This window comes from Lissotriton helveticus, chromosome 3_1 (genome assembly GCF_964261635.1).
Source record: "Lissotriton helveticus chromosome 3_1, aLisHel1.1, whole genome shotgun sequence".
In the NCBI taxonomy this organism is placed as follows: domain Eukaryota; kingdom Metazoa; phylum Chordata; class Amphibia; order Caudata; family Salamandridae; genus Lissotriton; species Lissotriton helveticus.
The window spans coordinates 2048054136-2048078013 of NC_136061.1; positions in this window are offsets into that span (position 1 = coordinate 2048054136).

The following is a 23878-nucleotide window of genomic DNA, read 5'->3' on the forward strand; positions in this document are numbered from 1 at the left end:
ATATTAAACGGTACAAAAGGGGGTGGTGATGGATGGAGCATCTGAACCAATCAAACACTCACACCCAGTCAAAAGATCTGGGTTTGATCCATCACCGTTCTTTAGCCCACTCTGCCACCCCAGTTCAGACATGGCTATTTTATTTATTTATTTATTTTATTTATTTTATGGAGTTTGTAGAGCGCGCAGCTACCCCCTAGGGGGTGTCCCGGCGCTAAAATCCAGGGGTACCCAAGTGAAAAAGGGGAAGTGAAAAAGAAGGAGATGAAGGGGAAACTAGAGTCCGGAGAAAAGCCAGGTTTTAAGTTTGGCTCGGAAGATGGTTTCAGAGGGACAAAACCTCAGCTCAAGCGGAAGGGAATTCCAGAGTCTGGCAGCAATGACACCGAAACCTCTGCCACCAGTTCTGGACAGTCTGAAACGGGGCGAGATCAGGAGGCGGAGGTCATTGGATCTCAGGGATCTGGTGGAGCGAGATATCGAGACCCGATTTTGCAGGTAAGTAGGACCGAGGTTGTTGACGGCTCGATAGGTAAGAGTGAGGACCTTAAACTGGATGCGGCTAGCCACAGGGAGCCAGTGGAGTTTCCTCCGGTATGCAGAGACAGATTGACGGTACGGGATATTACCGATCAGTCTGGCTGCAGCATTCTGGACGATCTGCAGCCGACCAATCAGGTACTGGGGGGCCCCTGCATAGAGGCTATTGGCATAGTCCAGGTGGGACGTGATAAGGGCCTGGGTAACTGTGCGGCGGGAATCCATGGGGAGGTACGGAAGGATCTTTCTTATCATGCGTAGTTTCATGAAGCAGGCGGAAGTAACTTTGTTGATCTGAGTTTTACATGACAAGGAGTCATCAAATTGGAAGCCAAGGTTCCGTGCCGAGTGAACCGGGGATGGGGCAGGATCAAGAGCCGTAGGCCACCACCAAGAAGAGGGGATAGAGGTTTTCTGATTAAAAAACAGAACCTCTGTTTTGTCTGCGTTCAATCTAAGGTGGTTCGTAGTCATCCAGCCACTGATGTTAAGGAGGCATTGGCGGAAGTTGAGAAATGCGGAGTCCGAGTGGTCCCGAAAGGAAAACACCAGCTGTGTGTCGTCAGCGTAAGAGACCACCCTGACTCCGTAAGATTCCACCACGTCCGCCAAGGGGGCCAGATAGACGTTGAAGAACAGGGGGCTTAGGGCGGAGCCCTGCGGCACCCCGCAAGACAGAGGTTTTTTCTCTGACTTAAAAGGGCGTAGCAGTACCCTTTGACTTCTGGATGAGAGGAAGGACTCGATCCAGCCGAGGGCAGTGCCACCAATGCCTATCTGCTTGAGACGATCCAGGAGGATGGGGTGCGAAACCGTGTCGAATGCCGCGGACAGGTCGAGGAGAACCAACATGGCCTCCTCGCCCCTGTCCACGCACTCCCGGATGGTCTCAGACACCTCCAGCAGGGCCGTCTCGGTACTGAATCCTGCTCTGAAACCGGATTGGGATCCATGAAGCAGAGAGTGGTCTTCTAGATAGTCCGTAAGTTGGAGCTGTACGGCTTTCTCCAGGACCTTGGCGGGTTTAGGAAGAAGGGAAATGGGACGGTAGTTGGAAAAGACAGCGGGGTCTGCGTCTGCCTTTTTCAGAATGGGAATCACCAATGCCTCCTTCCAGGTGGTTGGGAAGAAGCCATGGTGAAGGGAAGCATTCCAGACGGAGAGGAAAGGGCAGGCCAGTGAGGGCGCCAATTCTCCCATGATTTTAGCGGGGATCGGATCGGAGGGGGCGCCAGATTTACAGCCAATGAGTAGTCTGATAGCCTCGTCCTGGTTGAGTTTATTGAATGCAAGGAAGGATGGAGACTCAGGGGGACTGATAGGGGAAGATGGAGTGACAGACTCTGTGGGAAAGGAAACACAGAGTTTGTTAATTTTATCCATGGCTATATGCAAATCAGTCTGACCCTGTGCCTCATGGGAACAGTCCAGCCCGAACTGCCAAGCCATGTCTTCCCTGGACTGGAAACAAGCTTCCGAGGACCGGTTTCTGGCATTACAGCCGTCTTTAGCCCGGCTTGCTTGAATCCAGTGGCTAAGTGAGCAAGGGACTCACGTCTGAGCATACCCTGCCACACTTATGGCGGCCAAAGCGGTACAAAAGGGGGTGGTGATGGATGGAGCATCTGAACCAATCAAACACTCACACCCAGTCAAAAGATCTGGGTTTGATCCATCACCGTTCTTTAGCCCACTCTGCCACCCCAGTTCAGACATGGCTATATGCAAATCAGTCTGACCCTGTGCCTCATGGGAACAGTCCAGCCCGAACTGCCAAGCCATGTCTTCCCTGGACCGGAAACAAGCTTCCGAGCACCGGTTTCTGGCATTACAGCCGTCTTCAGCCCGGCTTGCTTGAATCCAGTGGCAAAGTGAGCAAGGGACTCACGTCTGACCATACACTGCCACACTTATGGCGGCCAAAGCGGTACAAAAGGGGGTGGTGATGGACGGAGCATCTGAACCAATCAAACACTCACACCCAGTCAAAAGATCTGGGTTTGATCCATCACCGTTCTTTAGCCTACTCTGCCACCCCAGTTCAGACATTGCTATATGCAAATCAGTCTGACCCTGTGCCTCATGGGAACAGTCCAGCCCGAACTGCCAAGCCATGTCTTCCCTGGACCGGAAACAAGCTTCCGAGGACCGGTTTCTGGCATTACTGCCGTCTTCAGCCCGGCTTGCTTGAATCCAGTGGCAAAGTGAGCAAGGGACTCACGTCTGAGCATACCCTGCAACACTTATGGCGGCCAAAGCGGTACAAAAGGAAGTGGTGATGGACGGAGCATCTGAACCAATCAAACACACACACCCAGTCAAAAGATCTGGGTTTCATCCATCACTGTTCTTTAGCCCACTCTGCCACCCCAGTTCAGACATGGCTATATGCAAATCAGTCTGACCCTGTGCCTCATGGCAACAGTCTAGCCCGAACTGCCAAGCCATGTCTTCCCTGGACCGGAAACAAGCATCCGAGGACCGGTTTCCGGCATTACAGCCGTCTTCAGCCCGGCTTGCTTGAATCCAGTGGCAAAGTGAGCAAGGGACTCACGTCTGAGCATACCCTGCCACACTTATGGCGGCCAAAGCGGTACAAAAGGGGGTGGTGATGGACGGAGCATCTGAACCAATCAAACACTCACCCCCAGTCAAAAGATCTGGGTTTGATCCATCACCGTTCTTTAGCCCACTCTGCCACCCCAGTTCAGACATGGCTATATGCAAATCAGTCTGACCCTGTGCCTCATGGCAACAGTCTAGCCCGAACTGCCAAGCCATGTCTTCCCTGGACCGGAAACAAGCATCCGAGGACCGGTTTCCGGCATTACAGCCGTCTTCAGCCCGGCTTGCTTGAATCCAGTGGCAAAGTGAGCAAGGGACTCACGTCTGAGCATACCCTGCCACACTTATGGCGGCCAAAGCGGTACAAAAGGGGGCGGTGATGGACGGAGCATCTGAACCAATCAAACACTCACACCCAGTCAAAAGATTTGGGTTTGATCCATCACCGTTCTTTAGCCCACTCTGCCACCCCAGTTCAGACATGGCTATATGGAAATCAGTCTGACCCTGTGCCTCATGGGAACAGTCCAGCCCGAACTGCCAAGCCATGTCTTCCCTGGACCGGAAACAAGCTTCCGAGCACCGGTTTCTGGCATTACAGCTGTCTTCAGCCTGGCTTGCTTGAATCCAGTGGCAAAGTGAGCAAGGGACTTACGTCTGAGCATACCCTGCCACACTTATGGCGGCCAAGGCGGTACAAAAGGGGTGGTGATGGACGGAGCATCTGAACCAATCAAACACTCACACCCAGTCAAAAGATTTGGGTTTGATCCATCACCGTTCTTTAGTCCACTCTGCCACCCCAGTTCAGACATGGCTATATGCAAATCAGTCTGACCCTGTGCCTCATGGGAACAGTCCAGCCCGAACTGCCAAGCCATGTCTTCCCTGGACCGGAAACAAGCTTCCGAGCACCGGTTTCTGGCATTACAGCCGTCTTCAGCCCGGCTTGCTTGAATCCAGTGGCAAAGTGAGCAAGGGACTCACGTCTGACCATACACTGCCACACTTATTGCGGCCAAAGCGGTACAAAAGGGGGTGGTGATGGACGGAGCATCTGAACCAATCAAACACTCACACCCAGTCAAAAGATCTGGGTTTCATCCATCACTGTTCTTTAGCCCACTCTGCCACCCCAGTTCAGACATGGCTATATGCAAATCAGTCTGACCCTGTGCCTCATGGCAACAGTCTAGCCCGAACTGCCAAGCCATGTCTTCCCTGGACCGGAAACAAGCATCCGAGGACCGGTTTCCGGCATTACAGCCGTCTTCAGCCCGGCTTGCTTGAATCCAGTGGCAAAGTGAGCAAGGGACTCACGTCTGAGCATACCCTGCCACACTTATGGCGGCCAAAGCGGTACAAAAGGGGGTGGTGATGGACGGAGCATCTGAACCAATCAAACACTCACCCCCAGTCAAAAGATTTGGGTTTGATCCATCACCGTTCTTTAGCCCACTCTGCCACCCCAGTTCAGACATGGCTATATGCAAATCAGTCTGACCCTGTGCCTCATGGCAACAGTCTAGCCCGAACTGCCAAGCCATGTCTTCCCTGGACCGGAAACAAGCATCCGAGGACCGGTTTCCGGCATTACAGCCGTCTTCAGCCCGGCTTGCTTGAATCCAGTGGCAAAGTGAGCAAGGGACTCACGTCTGAGCATACCCTGCCACACTTATGGCGGCCAAAGCGGTACAAAAGGGGGTGGTGATGGACGGAGCATCTGAACCAATCAAACACTCACCCCCAGTCAAAAGATCTGGGTTTGATCCATCACCGTTCTTTAGCCCACTCTGCCACCCCAGTTCAGACATGGCTATATGCACATCAGTCTGACCCTGTGCCTCATGGGAACAGTCCAGCCCGAACTGCCAAGCCATGTCTTCCCTGGACCGGAAACAAGCTTCCGAGGATCGGTTTCTGGCACTATAGCCGTCTTCAGCCCAGCTTGCTAGAATCCAGTGGCAAAGTGAGCAAAGGACTCACGTCTGAGCATACCCTGCCACACTTATGGCGGCCAAAGCGGTACAAAAGGGGGTGGTGATCGACGGAGCATCTGAACCAATCAAACACTCACACCCAGTCAAAAGATCTGGGTTTGATCCATCACCGTTCTTTACCCCACTCTGCCACCCCAGTTCAGACATGGCTATATGCAAATCAGTCTGACCCTGTGCCTCATGGGAACAGTCCAGCCCGAACTGCCAAGCCATGTCTTCCCTGGACCGGAAACAAGCTTCCGAGCACCGGTTTCTGGCATTACAGCCGTCTTCAGCCCGGCTTGCTTGAATCCAGTCGCAAAGTGAGCAAGGGACTCACGTCTGACCATACACTGCCACACTTATGGCGGCCAAAGCGGTACAAAAGGGGGTGGTGATGGACGGAGCATCTGAACCAATCAAACACTCACACCCAGTCAAAAGATCTGGGTTTGATCCATCACCGTTCTTTAGCCTACTCTGCCACCCCAGTTCAGACATGGCTATATGCAAATCAGTCTGACCCTGTGCCTCATGGGAACAGTCTAGCCCGAACTACCAAGCCATGTCTTCCCTGGACCGGAAACAAGCTTCCGAGGACCGGTTTCTGGCATTACTGCCGTCTTCAGCCCAGCTTGCTTGAATCCAGTGGCAAAGTGAGCAAGGGACTCACGTCTGAGCATACCCTGCAACACTTATGGCAGCCAAAGCGGTACAAAAGGGGTGGTGATGGACGGAGCATCTGAACCAATCAAACACTCACACCCAGTCAAAAGATCTGGGTTTCATCCATCACTGTTCTTTAGCCCACTCTGCCACCCCAGTTCAGACATGGCTATATGCAAATCAGTCTGACCCTTTGCCTCATGGCAACAGTCTAGCCCGAACTGCCAAGCCATGTCTTCCCTGGACCGGAAACAAGCATCCGAGGACCGGTTTCCGGCATTACAGCCGTCTTCAGCCCGGCTTGCTTGAATCCAGTGGCAAAGTGAGCAAGGGACTCACGTCTGAGCATACCCTGCCACACTTATGTCGGCCAAAGCGGTACAAAAGGGGGTGGTGATGGACGGAGCATCTGAACCAATCAAACACTCACCCCCAGTCAAAAGATCTGGGTTTGATCCATCACCGTTCTTTAGCCCACTCTGCCACCCCAGTTCAGACATGGCTATATGCACATCAGTCTGACCCTGTGCCTCATGGGAACAGTCCAGCCCGAACTGCCAAGCCATGTCTTCCCTGGACCGGAAACAAGCTTCCGAGGACCGGTTTCTGGCACTACAGCCGTCTTCAGCCCAGCTTGCTAGAATCCAGTGGCAAAGTGAGCAAGGGACTCACGTCTGAGCATACCCTGCCACACTTATGGCTGCCAAAGCGGTACAAAAGGGGGTGGTGATGGACGGAGCATCTGAACCAATCAAACACTCACACCCAGTCAAAAGATCTGGGCTTGATCCATCACCGTTCTTTAGCCCACTCTGCCACCCCAGTTCAGACATGGCTATATGCAAATCAGTCTGACCCTGTGCCTCATGGGAACAGTCCAGCCCGAACTGCCAAGCCATGTCTTCCCTGGACCGGAAACAAGCTTCCGAGGACCGGTTTCTGGCATTACAGCTGTCTTCAGCCCGGCTTGCTTGAATCCAGTGGCAAAGTGAGCAAGGGACTCAGGTCTGAGCATACCCTGCCACACTTATGGCGGCCAAAGCGGTACAAAAGGGGTGGTGATGGACGGAGCATCTGAACCAATCAAACACTCACACCCAGTCAAAAGATTTGGGTTTGATCCATCACCGTTCTTTAGCCCACTCTGCCACCCCAGTTCAGACATGGCTATATGGAAATCAATCTGACCCTGTGCCTCATGGGAACAGTCCAGCCCGAACTGCCAAGCCATGTCTTCCCTGGACCGGAAACAAGCTTCCGAGCACCGGTTTCTGGCATTACAGCTGTCTTCAGCCCGGCTTGCTTGAATCCAGTGGCAAAGTGAGCAAGGGACTCACGTCTGAGCATACCCTGCCACACTTATGGCGGCCAAAGCGGTACAAAAGGGGTGGTGATGGACGGAGCATCTGAACCAATCAAACACTCACACCCAGTCAAAAGATTTGGGTTTGATCCATCACCGTTCTTTAGCCCACTCTGCCACCCCAGTTCAGACATGGCTATATGCAAATCAGTCTGACCCTGTGCCTCATGGGAACAGTCCAGCCCGAACTGCCAAGCCATGTCTTCCCTGGACCGGAAACAAGCTTCCGAGCACCGGTTTCTGGCATTACAGCCGTCTTCAGCCCGGCTTGCTTGAATCCAGTGGCAAAGTGAGCAAGGGACTCACGTCTGACCATACACTGCCACACTTATGGCGGCCAAAGCGGTACAAAAGGGGGTGGTGATGGACGGAGCATCTGAACCAATCAAACACTCACATCCAGTCAGAAGATCTGGGTTTGATCCATCACCGTTCTTTAGCCTACTCTGCCACCCCAGTTCAGACATGGCTATATGCAAATCAGTCTGACCCTGTGCCTCATGGGAACAGTCCAGCCCGAACTGCCAAGCCATGTCTTCCCTGGACCGGAAACAAGCTTCCGAGGACCGGTTTCTGGCATTACTGCCGTCTTCAGCCCGGCTTGCTTGAATCCAGTGGCAAAGTGAGCAAGGGACTCACGTCTGAGCATACCCTGCAACACTTATGGCGGCCAAAGCGGTACAAAAGGGGGTGGTGATGGACGGAGCATCTGAACCAATCAAACACTCACACCCAGTCAAAAGATCTGGGTTTCATCCATCACTGTTCTTTAGCCCACTCTGCCACCCCAGTTCAGACATGGCTATATGCAAATCAGTCTGACCCTGTGCCTCATGGCAACAGTCTAGCCCGAACTGCCAAGCCATGTCTTCCCTGGACCGGAAACAAGCATCCGAGGACCGGTTTCCGGCATTACAGCCGTCTTCAGCCCGGCTTGCTTGAATCCAGTGGCAAAGTGAGCAAGGGACTCACGTCTGAGCATACCCTGCCACACTTATGGCGGCCAAAGCGGTACAAAAGGGGGTGGTGATGGACGGAGCATCTGAACCAATCAAACACTCACCCCCAGTCAAAAGATCTGGGTTTGATCCATCACCGTTCTTTAGCCTACTCTGCCACCCCAGTTCAGACATGGCTATATGCAAATCAGTCTGACCCTGTGCCTCATGGGAACAGTCCAGCCCGAACTGCCAAGCCATGTCTTCCCTGGACCGGAAACAAGCTTCCGAGGACCGGTTTCTGGCATTACTGCCGTCTTCAGCCCGGCTTGCTTGAATCCAGTGGCAAAGTGAGCAAGGGACTCACGTCTGAGCATACCCTGCAACACTTATGGCGGCCAAAGCGGTACAAAAGGGGGTGGTGATGGACGGAGCATCTGAACCAATCAAACACTCACACCCAGTCAAAAGATCTGGGTTTCATCCATCACTGTTCTTTAGCCCACTCTGCCACCCCAGTTCAGACATGGCTATATGCAAATCAGTCTGACCCTGTGCCTCATGGGAACAGTCCAGCCCGAACTGCCAAGCCATGTCTTCCCTGGACCGGAAACAAGCTTCCGAGGACCGGTTTCTGGCATTACAGCTGTCTTCAGCCCGGCTTGCTTGAATCCAGTGGCAAAGTGAGCAAGGGACTCAGGTCTGAGCATACCCTGCCACACTTATGGCGGCCAAAGCGGTACAAAAGGGGTGGTGATGGACGGAGCATCTGAACCAATCAAACACTCACACCCAGTCAAAAGATTTGGGTTTGATCCATCACCGTTCTTTAGCCCACTCTGCCACCCCAGTTCAGACATGGCTATATGGAAATCAATCTGACCCTGTGCCTCATGGGAACAGTCCAGCCCGAACTGCCAAGCCATGTCTTCCCTGGACCGGAAACAAGCTTCCGAGCACCGGTTTCTGGCATTACAGCTGTCTTCAGCCCGGCTTGCTTGAATCCAGTGGCAAAGTGAGCAAGGGACTCACGTCTGAGCATACCCTGCCACACTTATGGCGGCCAAAGCGGTACAAAAGGGGTGGTGATGGACGGAGCATCTGAACCAATCAAACACTCACACCCAGTCAAAAGATTTGGGTTTGATCCATCACCGTTCTTTAGCCCACTCTGCCACCCCAGTTCAGACATGGCTATATGCAAATCAGTCTGACCCTGTGCCTCATGGGAACAGTCCAGCCCGAACTGCCAAGCCATGTCTTCCCTGGACCGGAAACAAGCTTCCGAGCACCGGTTTCTGGCATTACAGCCGTCTTCAGCCCGGCTTGCTTGAATCCAGTGGCAAAGTGAGCAAGGGACTCACGTCTGACCATACACTGCCACACTTATGGCGGCCAAAGCGGTACAAAAGGGGGTGGTGATGGACGGAGCATCTGAACCAATCAAACACTCACATCCAGTCAAAAGATCTGGGTTTGATCCATCACCGTTCTTTAGCCTACTCTGCCACCCCAGTTCAGACATGGCTATATGCAAATCAGTCTGACCCTGTGCCTCATGGGAACAGTCCAGCCCGAACTGCCAAGCCATGTCTTCCCTGGACCGGAAACAAGCTTCCGAGGACCGGTTTCTGGCATTACTGCCGTCTTCAGCCCGGCTTGCTTGAATCCAGTGGCAAAGTGAGCAAGGGACTCACGTCTGAGCATACCCTGCAACACTTATGGCGGCCAAAGCGGTACAAAAGGGGGTGGTGATGGACGGAGCATCTGAACCAATCAAACACTCACACCCAGTCAAAAGATCTGGGTTTCATCCATCACTGTTCTTTAGCCCACTCTGCCACCCCAGTTCAGACATGGCTATATGCAAATCAGTCTGACCCTGTGCCTCATGGCAACAGTCTAGCCCGAACTGCCAAGCCATGTCTTCCCTGGACCGGAAACAAGCATCCGAGGACCGGTTTCCGGCATTACAGCCGTCTTCAGCCCGGCTTGCTTGAATCCAGTGGCAAAGTGAGCAAGGGACTCACGTCTGAGCATACCCTGCCACACTTATGGCGGCCAAAGCGGTACAAAAGGGGGTGGTGATGGACGGAGCATCTGAACCAATCAAACACTCACCCCCAGTCAAAAGATCTGGGTTTGATCCATCACCGTTCTTTAGCCTACTCTGCCACCCCAGTTCAGACATGGCTATATGCAAATCAGTCTGACCCTGTGCCTCATGGGAACAGTCCAGCCCGAACTGCCAAGCCATGTCTTCCCTGGACCGGAAACAAGCTTCCGAGGACCGGTTTCTGGCATTACTGCCGTCTTCAGCCCGGCTTGCTTGAATCCAGTGGCAAAGTGAGCAAGGGACTCACGTCTGAGCATACCCTGCAACACTTATGGCGGCCAAAGCGGTACAAAAGGGGGTGGTGATGGACGGAGCATCTGAACCAATCAAACACTCACACCCAGTCAAAAGATCTGGGTTTCATCCATCACTGTTCTTTAGCCCACTCTGCCACCCCAGTTCAGACATGGCTATATGCAAATCAGTCTGACCCTGTGCCTCATGGCAACAGTCTAGCCCGAACTGCCAAGCCATGTCTTCCCTGGACCGGAAACAAGCATCCGAGGACCGGTTTCCGGCATTACAGCCGTCTTCAGCCCGGCTTGCTTGAATCCAGTGGCAAAGTGAGCAAGGGACTCACGTCTGAGCATACCCTGCCACACTTATGGCGGCCAAAGCGGTACAAAAGTGGGTGGTGATGGACGGAGCATCTGTACCAATCAAACACTCACCCCCAGTCAAAAGATCTGGGTTTGATCCATCACCGTTCTTTAGCCCACTCTGCCACCCCAGTTCAGACATGGCTATATGCACATCAGTCTGACCCTGTGCCTCATGGGAACAGTCCAGCCCGAACTGCCAAGCCATGTCTTCCCTGGACCGGAAACAAGCTTTCGAGGACCGGTTTCTGGCACTACAGCCGTCTTCAGCCCAGCTTGCTAGAATCCAGTGGCAAAGTGAGCAAGGGACTCACGTCTGAGCATACCCTGCCACACTTATGGCTGCCAAAGCGGTACAAAAGGGGGTGGTGATGGACGGAGCATCTGAACCAATCAAACACTCACACCCAGTCAAAAGATCTGGGCTTGATCCATCACCGTTCTTTAGCCCACTCTGCCACCCCAGTTCAGACATGGCTATATGCAAATCAGTCTGACCCTGTGCCTCATGGGAACAGTCCAGCCCGAACTGCCAAGCCATGTCTTCCCTGGACCGGAAACAAGCTTCCGAGAACCGGTTTCTGGCATTACAGCTGTCTTCAGCCCGGCTTGCTTGAATCCAGTGGCAAAGTGAGCAAGGGACTCAGGTCTGAGCATACCCTGCCACACTTATGGCGGCCAAAGCGGTACAAAAGGGGTGGTGATGGACGGAGCATCTGAACCAATCAAACACTCACACCCAGTCAAAAGATTTGGGTTTGATCCATCACCGTTCTTTAGCCCACTCTGCCACCCCAGTTCAGACATGGCTATATGGAAATCAATCTGACCCTGTGCCTCATGGGAACAGTCCAGCCCGAACTGCCAAGCCATGTCTTCCCTGGACCGGAAACAAGCTTCCGAGCACCGGTTTCTGGCATTACAGCTGTCTTCAGCCCGGCTTGCTTGAATCCAGTGGCAAAGTGAGCAAGGGACTCACGTCTGAGCATACCCTGCCACACTTATGGCGGCCAAAGCGGTACAAAAGGGGTGGTGATGGACGGAGCATCTGAACCAATCAAACACTCACACCCAGTCAAAAGATTTGGGTTTGATCCATCACCGTTCTTTAGCCCACTCTGCCACCCCAGTTCAGACATGGCTATATGCAAATCAGTCTGACCCTGTGCCTCATGGGAACAGTCCAGCCCGAACTGCCAAGCCATGTCTTCCCTGGACCGGAAACAAGCTTCCGAGCACCGGTTTCTGGCATTACAGCCGTCTTCAGCCCGGCTTGCTTGAATCCAGTGACAAAGTGAGCAAGGGACTCACGTCTGACCATACACTGCCACACTTATGGCGGCCAAAGCGGTACAAAAGGGGGTGGTGATGGACGGAGCATCTGAACCAATCAAACACTCACATCCAGTCAAAAGATCTGGGTTTGAGTCCATCACCGTTCTTTAGCCTACTCTGCCACCCCAGTTCAGACATGGCTATATGCAAATCAGTCTGACCCTGTGCCTCATGGGAACAGTCCAGCCCGAACTGCCAAGCCATGTCTTCCCTGGACCGGAAACAAGCTTCCGAGGACCGGTTTCTGGCATTACTGCCGTCTTCAGCCCGGCTTGCTTGAATCCAGTGGCAAAGTGAGCAAGGGACTCACGTCTGAGCATACCCTGCAACACTTATGGCGGCCAAAGCGGTACAAAAGGGGGTGGTAATGGATGGAGCATCTGAGCCAATCAAACACTCACACCCAGTCAAAAGATCTGGGTTTCATCCATCACTGTTCTTTAGCCCACTCTGCCACCCCAGTTCAGACATGGCTATATGCAAATCAGTCTGACCCTGTGCCTCATGGCAACAGTCTAGCCCGAACTGCCAAGCCATGTCTTCCCTGGACCGGAAACAAGCATCCGAGGACCGGTTTCCGGCATTACAGCCGTCTTCAGCCCGGCTTGCTTGAATCCAGTGGCAAAGTGAGCAAGGGACTCACGTCTGAGCATACCCTGCCACACTTATGGCGGCCAAAGCGGTACAAAAGGGGGTGGTGATGGACGGAGCATCTGAACCAATCAAACACTCACCCCCAGTCAAAAGATCTGGGTTTGATCCATCACCGTTCTTTAGCCTACTCTGCCACCCCAGTTCAGACATGGCTATATGCAAATCAGTCTGACCCTGTGCCTCATGGGAACAGTCCAGCCCGAACTGCCAAGCCATGTCTTCCCTGGACCGGAAACAAGCTTCCGAGGACCGGTTTCTGGCATTACTGCCGTCTTCAGCCCGGCTTGCTTGAATCCAGTGGCAAAGTGAGCAAGGGACTCACGTCTGAGCATACCCTGCAACACTTATGGCGGCCAAAGCGGTACAAAAGGGGGTGGTGATGGACGGAGCATCTGAACCAATCAAACACTCACACCCAGTCAAAAGATCTGGGTTTCATCCATCACTGTTCTTTAGCCCACTCTGCCACCCCAGTTCAGACATGGATATATGCAAATCAGTCTGACCCTGTGCCTCATGGCAACAGTCTAGCCCGAACTGCCAAGCCATGTCTTCCCTGGACCGGAAACAAGCATCCGAGGACCGGTTTCCGGCATTACAGCCGTCTTCAGCCCGGCTTGCTTGAATCCAGTGGCAAAGTGAGCAAGGGACTCACGTCTGAGCATACCCTGCCACACTTATGGCGGCCAAAGCGGTACAAAAGTGGGTGGTGATGGACGGAGCATCTGAACCAATCAAACACTCACCCCCAGTCAAAAGATCTGGGTTTGATCCATCATCGTTCTTTAGCCCACTCTGCCACCCCAGTTCAGACATGGCTATATGCACATCAGTCTGACCCTGTGCCTCATGGGAACAGTCCAGCCCGAACTGCCAAGCCATGTCTTCCCTGGACCGGAAACAAGCTTCCGAGGACCGGTTTCTGGCACTACAGCCGTCTTCAGCCCAGCTTGCTAGAATCCAGTGGCAAAGTGAGCAAGGGACTCACGTCTGAGCATACCCTGCCACACTTATGGCGGCCAAAGCGGTACAAAAGGTCGTAACATTATCCCGCAACTTGCTTGCGCCCAAAGTACAAAGCTGCAACAGTAAAATTCCTCTGTATTATACAACGTGCCAATGCCTTCCTCCAAAATAGGCTGGTACTTAAAAACAGCTGTGCTCCACCAAAAAGGAAAATCAGTTTTACAGTGATGAAATCTGGCCGCAGGCAACCATGTGGGTCTGTAGGGCCTGAGCCGCTAGTCACTAACTTGTTAAGTGACTAGTCCACATGACTTGTTGAGTTGAGTACTTTATTCCTAGGCTCAAGTCCGGCAGCCGCAATACAACTGTCCTCCTCAACTGTCTTTCCTCTTCACAATGACCACCCTGCATTGCCACATTCAAAACCTTGCCTATAGAACATTCTATGTGTCATAACATCCCCATGGTAACCACCTGATCCTCAATGCCATTAAACACAGCATAAGGTCTCTGGACTTGTCTGTAATCAGCCTTTTTGAAGCAGTAATCAGGGAGAGGCAAAAGGGTAGGCCCCACACCTAGAAATGTTCTTGCCTTGAACAACAGAAACTTCAGCCTCACCCCTCACCGCTGCCATCTACCTGTGGCATCACAGCTATCTTAGTAACCATTGCTATGGTTACTGTCGCTGTATGCCTCTTAGTGGATGTTCTAGTAGCTGCAGAAGTTAGAAATAAGGCATCATGAAATGAAATGAAATGAAAAGACAATTTGTTGAGAGCGGTAGCTACCCTTAGGCGTCCCAGCGCTACAGACAACACGTGCAGACAGACAGAAAGGGATCATCCTGCTGAGTAGATGGTACCTGCTTGCTCTAGGAATAAACCTACTTTATTCAACCTAATCCGACTGGAGCTACATTCTCTTTTTTATCCTAATACCTAGAGCAGTCTTTGGAGTAAGCAAGAGAGAAGACTGTTCAAAACCTGGGAACCTTACAATTTGTTGCTTTTTCACATTCAAGAAAATCTCCAATTCTATGGAATTTTCATCTTTAAAAGAAGTTTGTTTGTGATTACAACCAACAAACTATATCTGCATTCATCAAGGAAACGCATTTTATTTCCAAACTGTATGTATACTGCTGGATTAAAAAACTGTACTTCTCCTGGAAAGAGGCAGGGTATGGCCTCCAGGAGTATCGCCAGCTGTGGGAAAAGGTATGCCGGGCCATGCTGAGGGAGTCAGGGGTCCGGCGCACCTACAAGCAAGCGACGCACCGGTGGTCGGACCTCCTTGACCGCGAGCAGGACCTGCTCCACCTGCTCGGTGTGGAGATCCCTGGCCTTGGTGAGTAGCTATTTAATAACTACTTTGTTTTCTTCTGCTCTGTGTTATATTGCTAATATATGTTTTTCCCGAAGAGCAAGAATGCTGCCAATTTTATTACATTGCAGGTAAATTAACGTTCAAATAGCTTCTGTGATTGCAGGTGCTCACCTGCTCAGTGGCGTTGCTACTATGCTTACTTGTTTGCCACTTTGTGCTCATTTGCCCCGAATATGTATGAGTGTAGTACTTTACAGAACTGCGTAATGCTAGAGAGACTAGAGACTCAAGTCTAGTCCTTCCTTTGTACTCCTGCTGCCACTAAGAAGAAGAGATAGTGATGGAGTGATAGGTTCAGGTTGAGCATATTATGACTTGTTATTAGTAGTAGTAGTAGGACATTTTTTAGTGCTCTGCAATCATGATGACGGACTGTGTCTGTCACGTCGCGTGCTGCTGAGTGCTGGCAGTCGCAGTAGAACCTTTTTGTTGTTGGTTTAGTTAGTGATTTACATAACTTTCCAAGTAGACGGTCTGCGAATCCAGCAAAACTGTACTAGTATCCTCCTAGTTGACCAGATCAGATAGGTCAATACGTTTAGTGCAATTCTTGCTAATTTGTTTCCCCGAGATAATTTATGATTGTGGTCAAAGAAATCAAATATTTCCAAAAAACAATCATCTATGTAAGTGTTTATTTCATGATCATCAGCACCTCCCAGGGGCAAGCGGACAGCCCCACTCCAGACTCCGGCGGAACAGAGTGGGCAGGAGGAACGGTCCATGCAGGCTCTTCTGCTGGCCCCAGTAAGTAGTTCTGTTGTTGATATAATTATACTACCCTAACTCTATTTTTTACAAAATAGTCTTTCATCTCCTTGTACACTGTTTCTACATTCGTATCCTGCCTCTCTACCATCACTCTCTGTGCTACTACTATTTACTATTATTTATGAGTCGGTCTGTGTAGGTAGCTAAGCTTGCCTAGTCGGCAAACGGTGTTAAACAAAACTCTGATCCAACAATAGCTCTAGGGGCACTCAGTGCAGTCCTCTGGGTTGCCCTTGCTGTCTATTCCAGACTTCTTAATGTTAGTGCTTTGACAATTTCCAACAACAAAATGTCAATGTCCACCAAGAATAAGCTAGTAGTTGTCTTTTTGATTTGATAGTAGCACATACCATACCGCTAGTGTTTTGGGGACTATTCTGCACATACAGAAGTATGGACAAGAGAAATAGGACATTGTTGATGATAGGTGCGGTTCGACTTTCCACATACCTCAGTCAGAAGTAACTGTGCGGGCTTCGGGAGCCCTCACCTTGTTGGAACTTCAAGTCCTCCTGGTGGTGATGAGGAGTAGTTGGTTCTGTCTGTAATTATAAAAATGTTGCACGTTAAAGAGAAAGCATTCATCAGTTGTGCCAAAAAGAGTTGCATGTTATGGCTAAGCATATAAGTTAACACCCTCCCCAAAACCGTGACTTCTTTTCACTCCCAATAATTAAAAATTGTTTAACATTTTCTCTTTCGTTACGAGACGAAGTAGGGAGTGGTGTATGGCATCTAAAAATATGACATGTTTTTTCTAGGCGTCACAACATCTGATGCAGCACTTGCCACCCCCTGTGCTGGGGCCAGCAGTGCGGAGGGGTCCACTCAAGCGGCGGCGCCACCAGGAGGAGCTGAGAGGGATGGCTCAGCAGCGGCGGATGGTGGTAAGTTATTATTATACTCCTTACTCATTGACATTTTAGAGTAGGCTCGCAAAGGAGTGTATGATGTGCTGTACAGTAGAAAGTACACTACTACAAGTACACTGTACTGTTAAGAACAGTTACTGATTTAGAACTACATTTTTTTAGCCAATCACGGAGAAGACAGTCACCCTTGACTTAGCAATAGCATTAGCGGCGGTAGCTCTCGAGTAAGCAATGGCCCCCTCTATTTGACTTCAAATCAGCTGGGAAACTTTTATCGTGAAGCCATGCCACATCAGATGAACTTGAGGGATGTGATGAACGAAAAGGGAAAGAGCTTAGGGTCAATGGAAGGACGAGCGAGTCGTAACATTTATGACTAAAGAATGATACGTGTTTTTGAATGCAGGCAGAGGTGGCTGATAGGAAGGAATCAGATGCATGGCTGCTTGAAGCAAGGATGGTTGGAGGAGAAAGAAAAAATGACTGCCTGTGTGGGTCAATCAGAAAATTCATGTGTGGTGTGCATTGCAATAAATCACTTGGGTGAAACTCAAATGCAAGTCAAGATGGTGGTTTACCAAATAAAATGAAAAGGGTGCTATTTGGTTGTTGAGAAAAAGTAAAGTTGTTACAGTTGAGACATTAAGAAGAATGATAGACATTTACTTTGGAAGCCTGGATGGTATCTTCTTCCTCATACATAGCAGAGGTGTATGTAGAGCAGACGCTCAGTGCATGAAGAGTGTTACTTTGTTCGAACAGCATGACCGTGCCAGAGTAGCAAAGCAGAGGAAATCCAAATACTACAAATTGTGATTGTTCTGAAAGTCTCCCTTGCCTAAAGTAACAGTACAGTAGTTTACTTTGCAAGCACAGCATATGTTGTGTATGTATTGTATAGTTGACAATTATATCAAGTCAAGTCCCTTCCTCCGGCAATTATGGTTACCACACTCACTCCCTATGTTCATAATTTTCTTTCTGCTGTGTTAATCATGGGTGAACTATCACTATTGTTCACTCAATCTATCAGAATAAAGCACCTAAAGTAATGCATCACATAAGCAAAGAGATTATGTGATCGGCTGGAGACATGATCAGAAATGAATAATCTTCATTTTCCTTTTATAGTACTGAAGGCCCAGGGGGGGCAGTGCGAAATATAAATTACATTGAGCTGTAGCCCTTGATGTAACCGAGTATGGCCAGTGCCACCCCCATACAAATGTAAGAGGTTCCCTATCCCCACCTGCATATACTGCTTAAAGTAATCCATGCAAGTCTGCGTCATCATGGCTTCTGACTCTTTTTCTTGGGTGCAAGCTGACTGAGCTGGCATTATGCCGGCCATAACAAGTTCACGTACAAGTAATTTCTTTCACAAAAGTAGAGAAAATAAGACGAATACTGGTGTACTCTCTGACTATGTATTGAGTCCATAGTGCTGCCTGGTAGTAGAATTCCTGAAACTCCCACTGTTACAGGACTACAAAGACGGAGCTAAGATACATGCCAAAATGTTATACTGTGCTTGCAAATTGCTACTGTTACTGTGAGACAACTTTCTGTTGAATTATTTTGTGTTATTGTTAAAGAGTATTGGTTACATTATTTTTCTTTCTTCATATGGATGCTCCCAAAAAGCTCACCAGAGGGGAGATGGCTCTCCGGGCCAGGGCCCGGAAGAAGGAGGCCATTCGAGTTGAATATTGCCGGCTGTGGGCTCGGGAAAACGAGGAGGGAACGTCAACAACCTCCTCCAGCACTGCCACCGTGCCCACCAGCCAGCAGCCTCCATCCCAGCGCTGTGCTCAGACAGCCCCCCGCTGCCGCTCAGCTGCAAGACCATCAGCAGCTGGCCCCCTCAGAGCCTGGAAGGCACGCATGCGCCGCCTAAGCTTAAGAGTGGACTACCTGGAGCGCAAGGTGGACGACCTTGAAAAACAGCTCCGGGACCTCCACAAGGACCGCCTGCCCAAACACCGCCGCAAGTGACTGTGTCCCTTGCCCCTTTTTTAAAGACTGTTGGGGGGGGGATCGGGAGTTGGGGAATATTTATCTTTGCACTTGAAATTGGCAATTGTTTGGGTTAGGGAGGGGTGGGACTAGTTTAATTTTGTTAAGGGAAATACATCATTATTTATTTTACATACTTCAACATAGTGTATGCTTTGATCTTATTTTGTGGAGTGGTGGGCGGGAGTTATGGCACGTTTGGTTTTCCTCAAACTTACCAGCAGGAATTATCTAAAACGTCCAAAAATGTTCGAAAGTGCCACTAACATAGTTAGTAAATTCAATAGGCCTACTAGTACTTTACTTGTACTACTATCAGTCTCTCCTCCGCATCCTAGCCCATCTTTCTACCTCCCCAAAATGCTTATCTTACCTGTGATTCGTGTTTGATAATAGAGCTAGGCACTGCGCTGGCTGCATGGCAAATGGCGATTACACTATCCCGGACCGAAATACCGTTGTTGTGGTCTTAGTAGTAGGAGTGGTACAACACAAACAGTAGCAGCATTGGAAAAACAAAGTAAAAAAATGAGACATTGAGTGGCCTGAGAGGAGTATTAGAAGGAACAGTAGCCTACGCAATGCTGAAGATAAGTATGGGGAAAAAGAATTGCATGGATGATTATGGCTACAACAAGAACAGTGACACAGCAGCATGACACAACAAGTCTTCTTTACTTGTAGGAGGATGATGTTGACGATGGATCCAATCGGTGGTGGGCATGAAATTCAGAATTTATTTTAAAATACTCATTGTTGTTTTTTACCCAGAATTACAATTTCCTAGGATTCATCTAGCTGCCTTAAAATTGAGTTGAGGAGGTTGCTTGCACCTTATCCTCCCCAGCAAGTGTGTGGAATTATTGTTGCAAGTTACTCACACCTCAATGAAAACCACACAGCCCGGGGGAATTGGGTTAGGGGTTGAAACTTGGATGAGAATGGGGTTTGTGGGTAAAGTTTTGTGTAGAGAGGAAAAAAAAACACAGCATGGACAAACAACAAATGAAAATAAACAAATCTTTGGATACAAAGCTATTCATGAATCTTTTAAGGGACATAAAGGAAATGCATGCACTACTGCATGCATGAAGTTGTTTGCTCAATGGAATGGTTTTTGTAAAGTAAGTAGTACTTTCTACAATGTACTATGAAGAAACAACAATGTGACAGTACAGGGCTGCAGTAATTACGCAATTTCACTTGCCTATCTGCCCTCAGAGAGAAGAACCACTTTGTACATTAAATTAGTTTAAAAAATAGCAAAGAAAAAAGTATACAATGGCTGGAGGGATGAATTGAAGCAGAGAGCAAACAAATGCACAGTGTCACACTCACAGTAGTTCACAGCAATAACATTACTTAAAAGATAAGTCGAAATGAAGATGGATACTGTAACTATATGTTGTTGTAGTTGTCCTGTTGAATTTGGGAAGTTGCATGCATCCAGCCATTCCTCTTTTGCGGTACTCCTCCATTCCATCTGACGCTCTGCCGATCAATGTTGGGGACCAGAAGACACCTTGTCCACTGCCTGCCTGGCGGATGCTGACTTGCGGGTCGCTAAGTCTGAGGTCATCCTTTTTGTCATTGCACAGGGTAAAAGCCGGCCTGTAATTGTTGATGGGAAAAGAGGAAGTGATAATAAAACACCAAAGACAAAAAAATATAAGGTACGCTGTGTAGTGCAAAAATAACTCTTTCAGTTTCAGAGTCGAGAGTATTACAAAACATACCAGCATAATTTCGAAAGTGCGTACTCTGAGTCTCCTAATCAAGGATAAATAAATGTGGGCGAAATTTGCGGATCTTTCCCCTCAAGCTATGTGTAAAGTGTAAACAGCGATTTCAGAACCCTACCCTAACCCTAACTCTAACTCTAGGCCCTAACCCCCCCTTTTTCACCATGGATGTAGTCCAAACCACTTGATTCCGATATTAGACCTTCCCAGCAATGCTCCAAGACCCGCCAACTCACCCGCAAAAAAGGAGAACCCCCCAAACAGGCAAAAAGCAAAAATGGAAAATCTCATACTTAGAATAGTTTCGGTCTTCTTTCAATTCTGTCCAAACGTGCTCTGCAGCTAGGTCATAACTCCCCTTTTCCACCATGGATTTCCTTAAAAATAAATGCAACACCAGGAACCCCCCCAAACAGCCCCCCAAAAACAGGCAAGTGAGCAAAAACGGAAAAAAAATTTCACCATGGATTTTGTCCACTTGATTCCGATATTAGACCTTCCCAGCAATGCCCCAAGAACCGCCAACCCACCCGCAAAAAAGTCGAAGACCCCCAAACAGGCAAAAAGCAAAAATACAAAAATGGGTACTTCGAAATATTTAGGCCTAGTTCCAAAATCACTCCATGCGCGCTCTACAGCTAGGCCCTAACTCCCCTTTCAACCATGGATTTTCTTCAAACCACTTGAAACCAAAATTAGGCATGCCCAGCATTGCTCAAAGACCCCCCAAACACCAGGAACCCCCCAAACAGCCGCCCAAAAACAGGCAAGTGAGTAAAAACAGAAAAAAAATTTCACCATGGATTTTGTCCAAACCACTTGATTCCGATATTAGACCTTCCCAGCAATGCCCCAAGACCCGCTAACCCACCCGCAAAAAAGCAGAACCCCCCAAACAGGCAAAAAGCACAAATACAAAAACGGGGGCTTAGAAATATTTAGGCCTAGTTCCAAAATAACTCCATGCGCGCTCTACAGCTAGGCCCTAACTCCCCTTTCAACCATGGATTTTCTTCAAACCACTTGCAACCAAAATTAGGCATGCCCAGCATTGCTCAAAGAGCCCCCGACCTCCCAAACACCAGGAACCCCCCCAAACTGCCCCCCAAAAACAGGCAAGTGAGCAAAAACGGAAACAATTTTTTACCTTGGATTTTGTCCAAACCACTTGATTCCGATATTAGACCTTCCCAGCAATGCCCCAAGACCCGCCAACCCACCCTAAAAAAAGTAGAAGACTCCCAAACAGGCAAAAAGCATAAATACAAAAACGGGGACTTAGAAATATTTAGGCCTAGTTCCAAAATCACTCCATGCGCGTTGTGCAGCTAGGCCCTAACTCGCCTTTCCAACCATGGATTTTCTTCAAACCACCTGCAACCAAAATTAGGCATGCCCAGCATTGCTCAAATACCCCCAAACCCTCCCAAACACCAGGAACTCCCACAAACAGCCCCCCAAAAACAGGCAAGTGAGCAAAAACGGAGAAAAAAAATTCACCATGGATTTTGTCCACTTGATTCCAATATTAGACCTTCCCAGCAATGCCCCAAGACCCGCCAACCCACCCGCAAAAAAGTCGAAGACCCCCAAACAGGCAAAAAGCAAAAATACAAAAACAGGTACTTCGAAATATTTAGGCCTACCGTATTTTCCGGCGTATATGACAACTGGGCGTATAAGACGACCCCCCTACTTTTCTTGATAAAACATAGATTTCATGCTATACTTGCCGTATAAGACTAACCCTCTTCCAACGTCATATCATCAAACATGTACGGTAAACATAAGTAGTTGTTAAAATGCCCAAACAATTATTATACTGCTACTTGTTGTACCACATCATACTGCATAACTTGGCATTTCTTGCAGCATAACTCTGCTCAGCCTGGCACATACGTTGGTCTTCCCCTGCCGCATACCTCTCATGGCCTTTGTTATAGAGCAGCATAACTCTAGTGATAGCGTGTCAGTCGTGAATAGCACACAGGTCTGCCCTGGGTTCCTTTCCAGCACTTCTGCAAGTTGCTCCGCGTCCTTCAATTCCTTGCTCTGCGCATTTCAGCTCGAATAGGGAGCCCATGACACCCATACAGAACACTCCTTAACCCCTTCCGTGTACAAATCCATCACGCGCACATCGTACATAATGCTGAGTAAAACTTTGCAACAGATACAAACACAACCATCAAACCAAACTAAGGACGTTCTGCAACAGCAATGCCTCTTTAGTCGGCCAAACAAGATTAAAGAAGACCAATGCTTATCAGAAAAGTCTTCGACATGCAAACACAACCATGGCACGTTTACTGAAGCAATAGCACCCTCTACTGACAAAACGATACATATTTTACACCATGCCTTCCCATTAATACACAGGCTCAAGACAGTTTCGTCGTTGTTTCCACTCCCAAAATTTTTGTTCCTTGCGTATAAGACGACCCCCGACTTTCGAGACCATTTAAAAGGGTTAAAAAGTTGTCTTATACGCAGGAAAATACGGTAGTTCCAAAATCACTCCATGCACGCTCTACAGCTAGGCCCTAACTCCCCTTTCCAATCATGGATTTTCTTCAAACCACTGGCAACCAAAATTAGGCATGCCCAGCATTGCTCAAAGACCCCCAAACCCCCCCAAACACCAGGAACCCCCCCAAACAGCCCCCCAAAAACAGGCACGTGAGCAAAAACGAAAAAAAATGTCACCATGGATTTTGTCCAAACCACTTGATTCCGATATTAGACCTTCCCAGCAATGCCCCAAGACTCGCCAACCCACCCGCAAAAAAGTAGAAGACCCCCAAACAGGAAAAAAGCATAAATACAAAAACGGGGACTTAGAAATATTTAGGCCTAGTTCCAAAATCACTCCAGCTAGGCCCTAACTCCCCTTTCAACCATGGATTTTCTTCAAACCACTTGAAACCAAAATTAGGCATGCCCAGCATTACTCAAAGACCCCCCAAACACAAGGAACCCCCCAAACAGCCGCCCAAAAACAGGCAAGTGAGTAAAAACTGAAACAAAATTTCACCATGAATTTTGTCCAAACCACTTGATTCCGATATTAGACCTTCCCAGCAATGCCCCAAGACCCGCCAACCCACCCGCAAAAAAGCAGAACCCCCCAAACAGGCAAAAACACAAATACAAAAACGGGGGCTTAGAAATATTTAGGCCTAGTTCCAAAATAACTCCATGCGCGCTCTACAGCTAGGCCCTAACTCCCCTTTCAACCATGGATTTTCTTCAAACCACTTGCAACCAAAAAAAGGCATGCCCAGCATTGCTCAAAGAGCCCCCGACCCCCCAAACACCAGGAACCCCCCCAAACAGCCCCCCAAAAACAGGCAAGTGAGCAAAAACG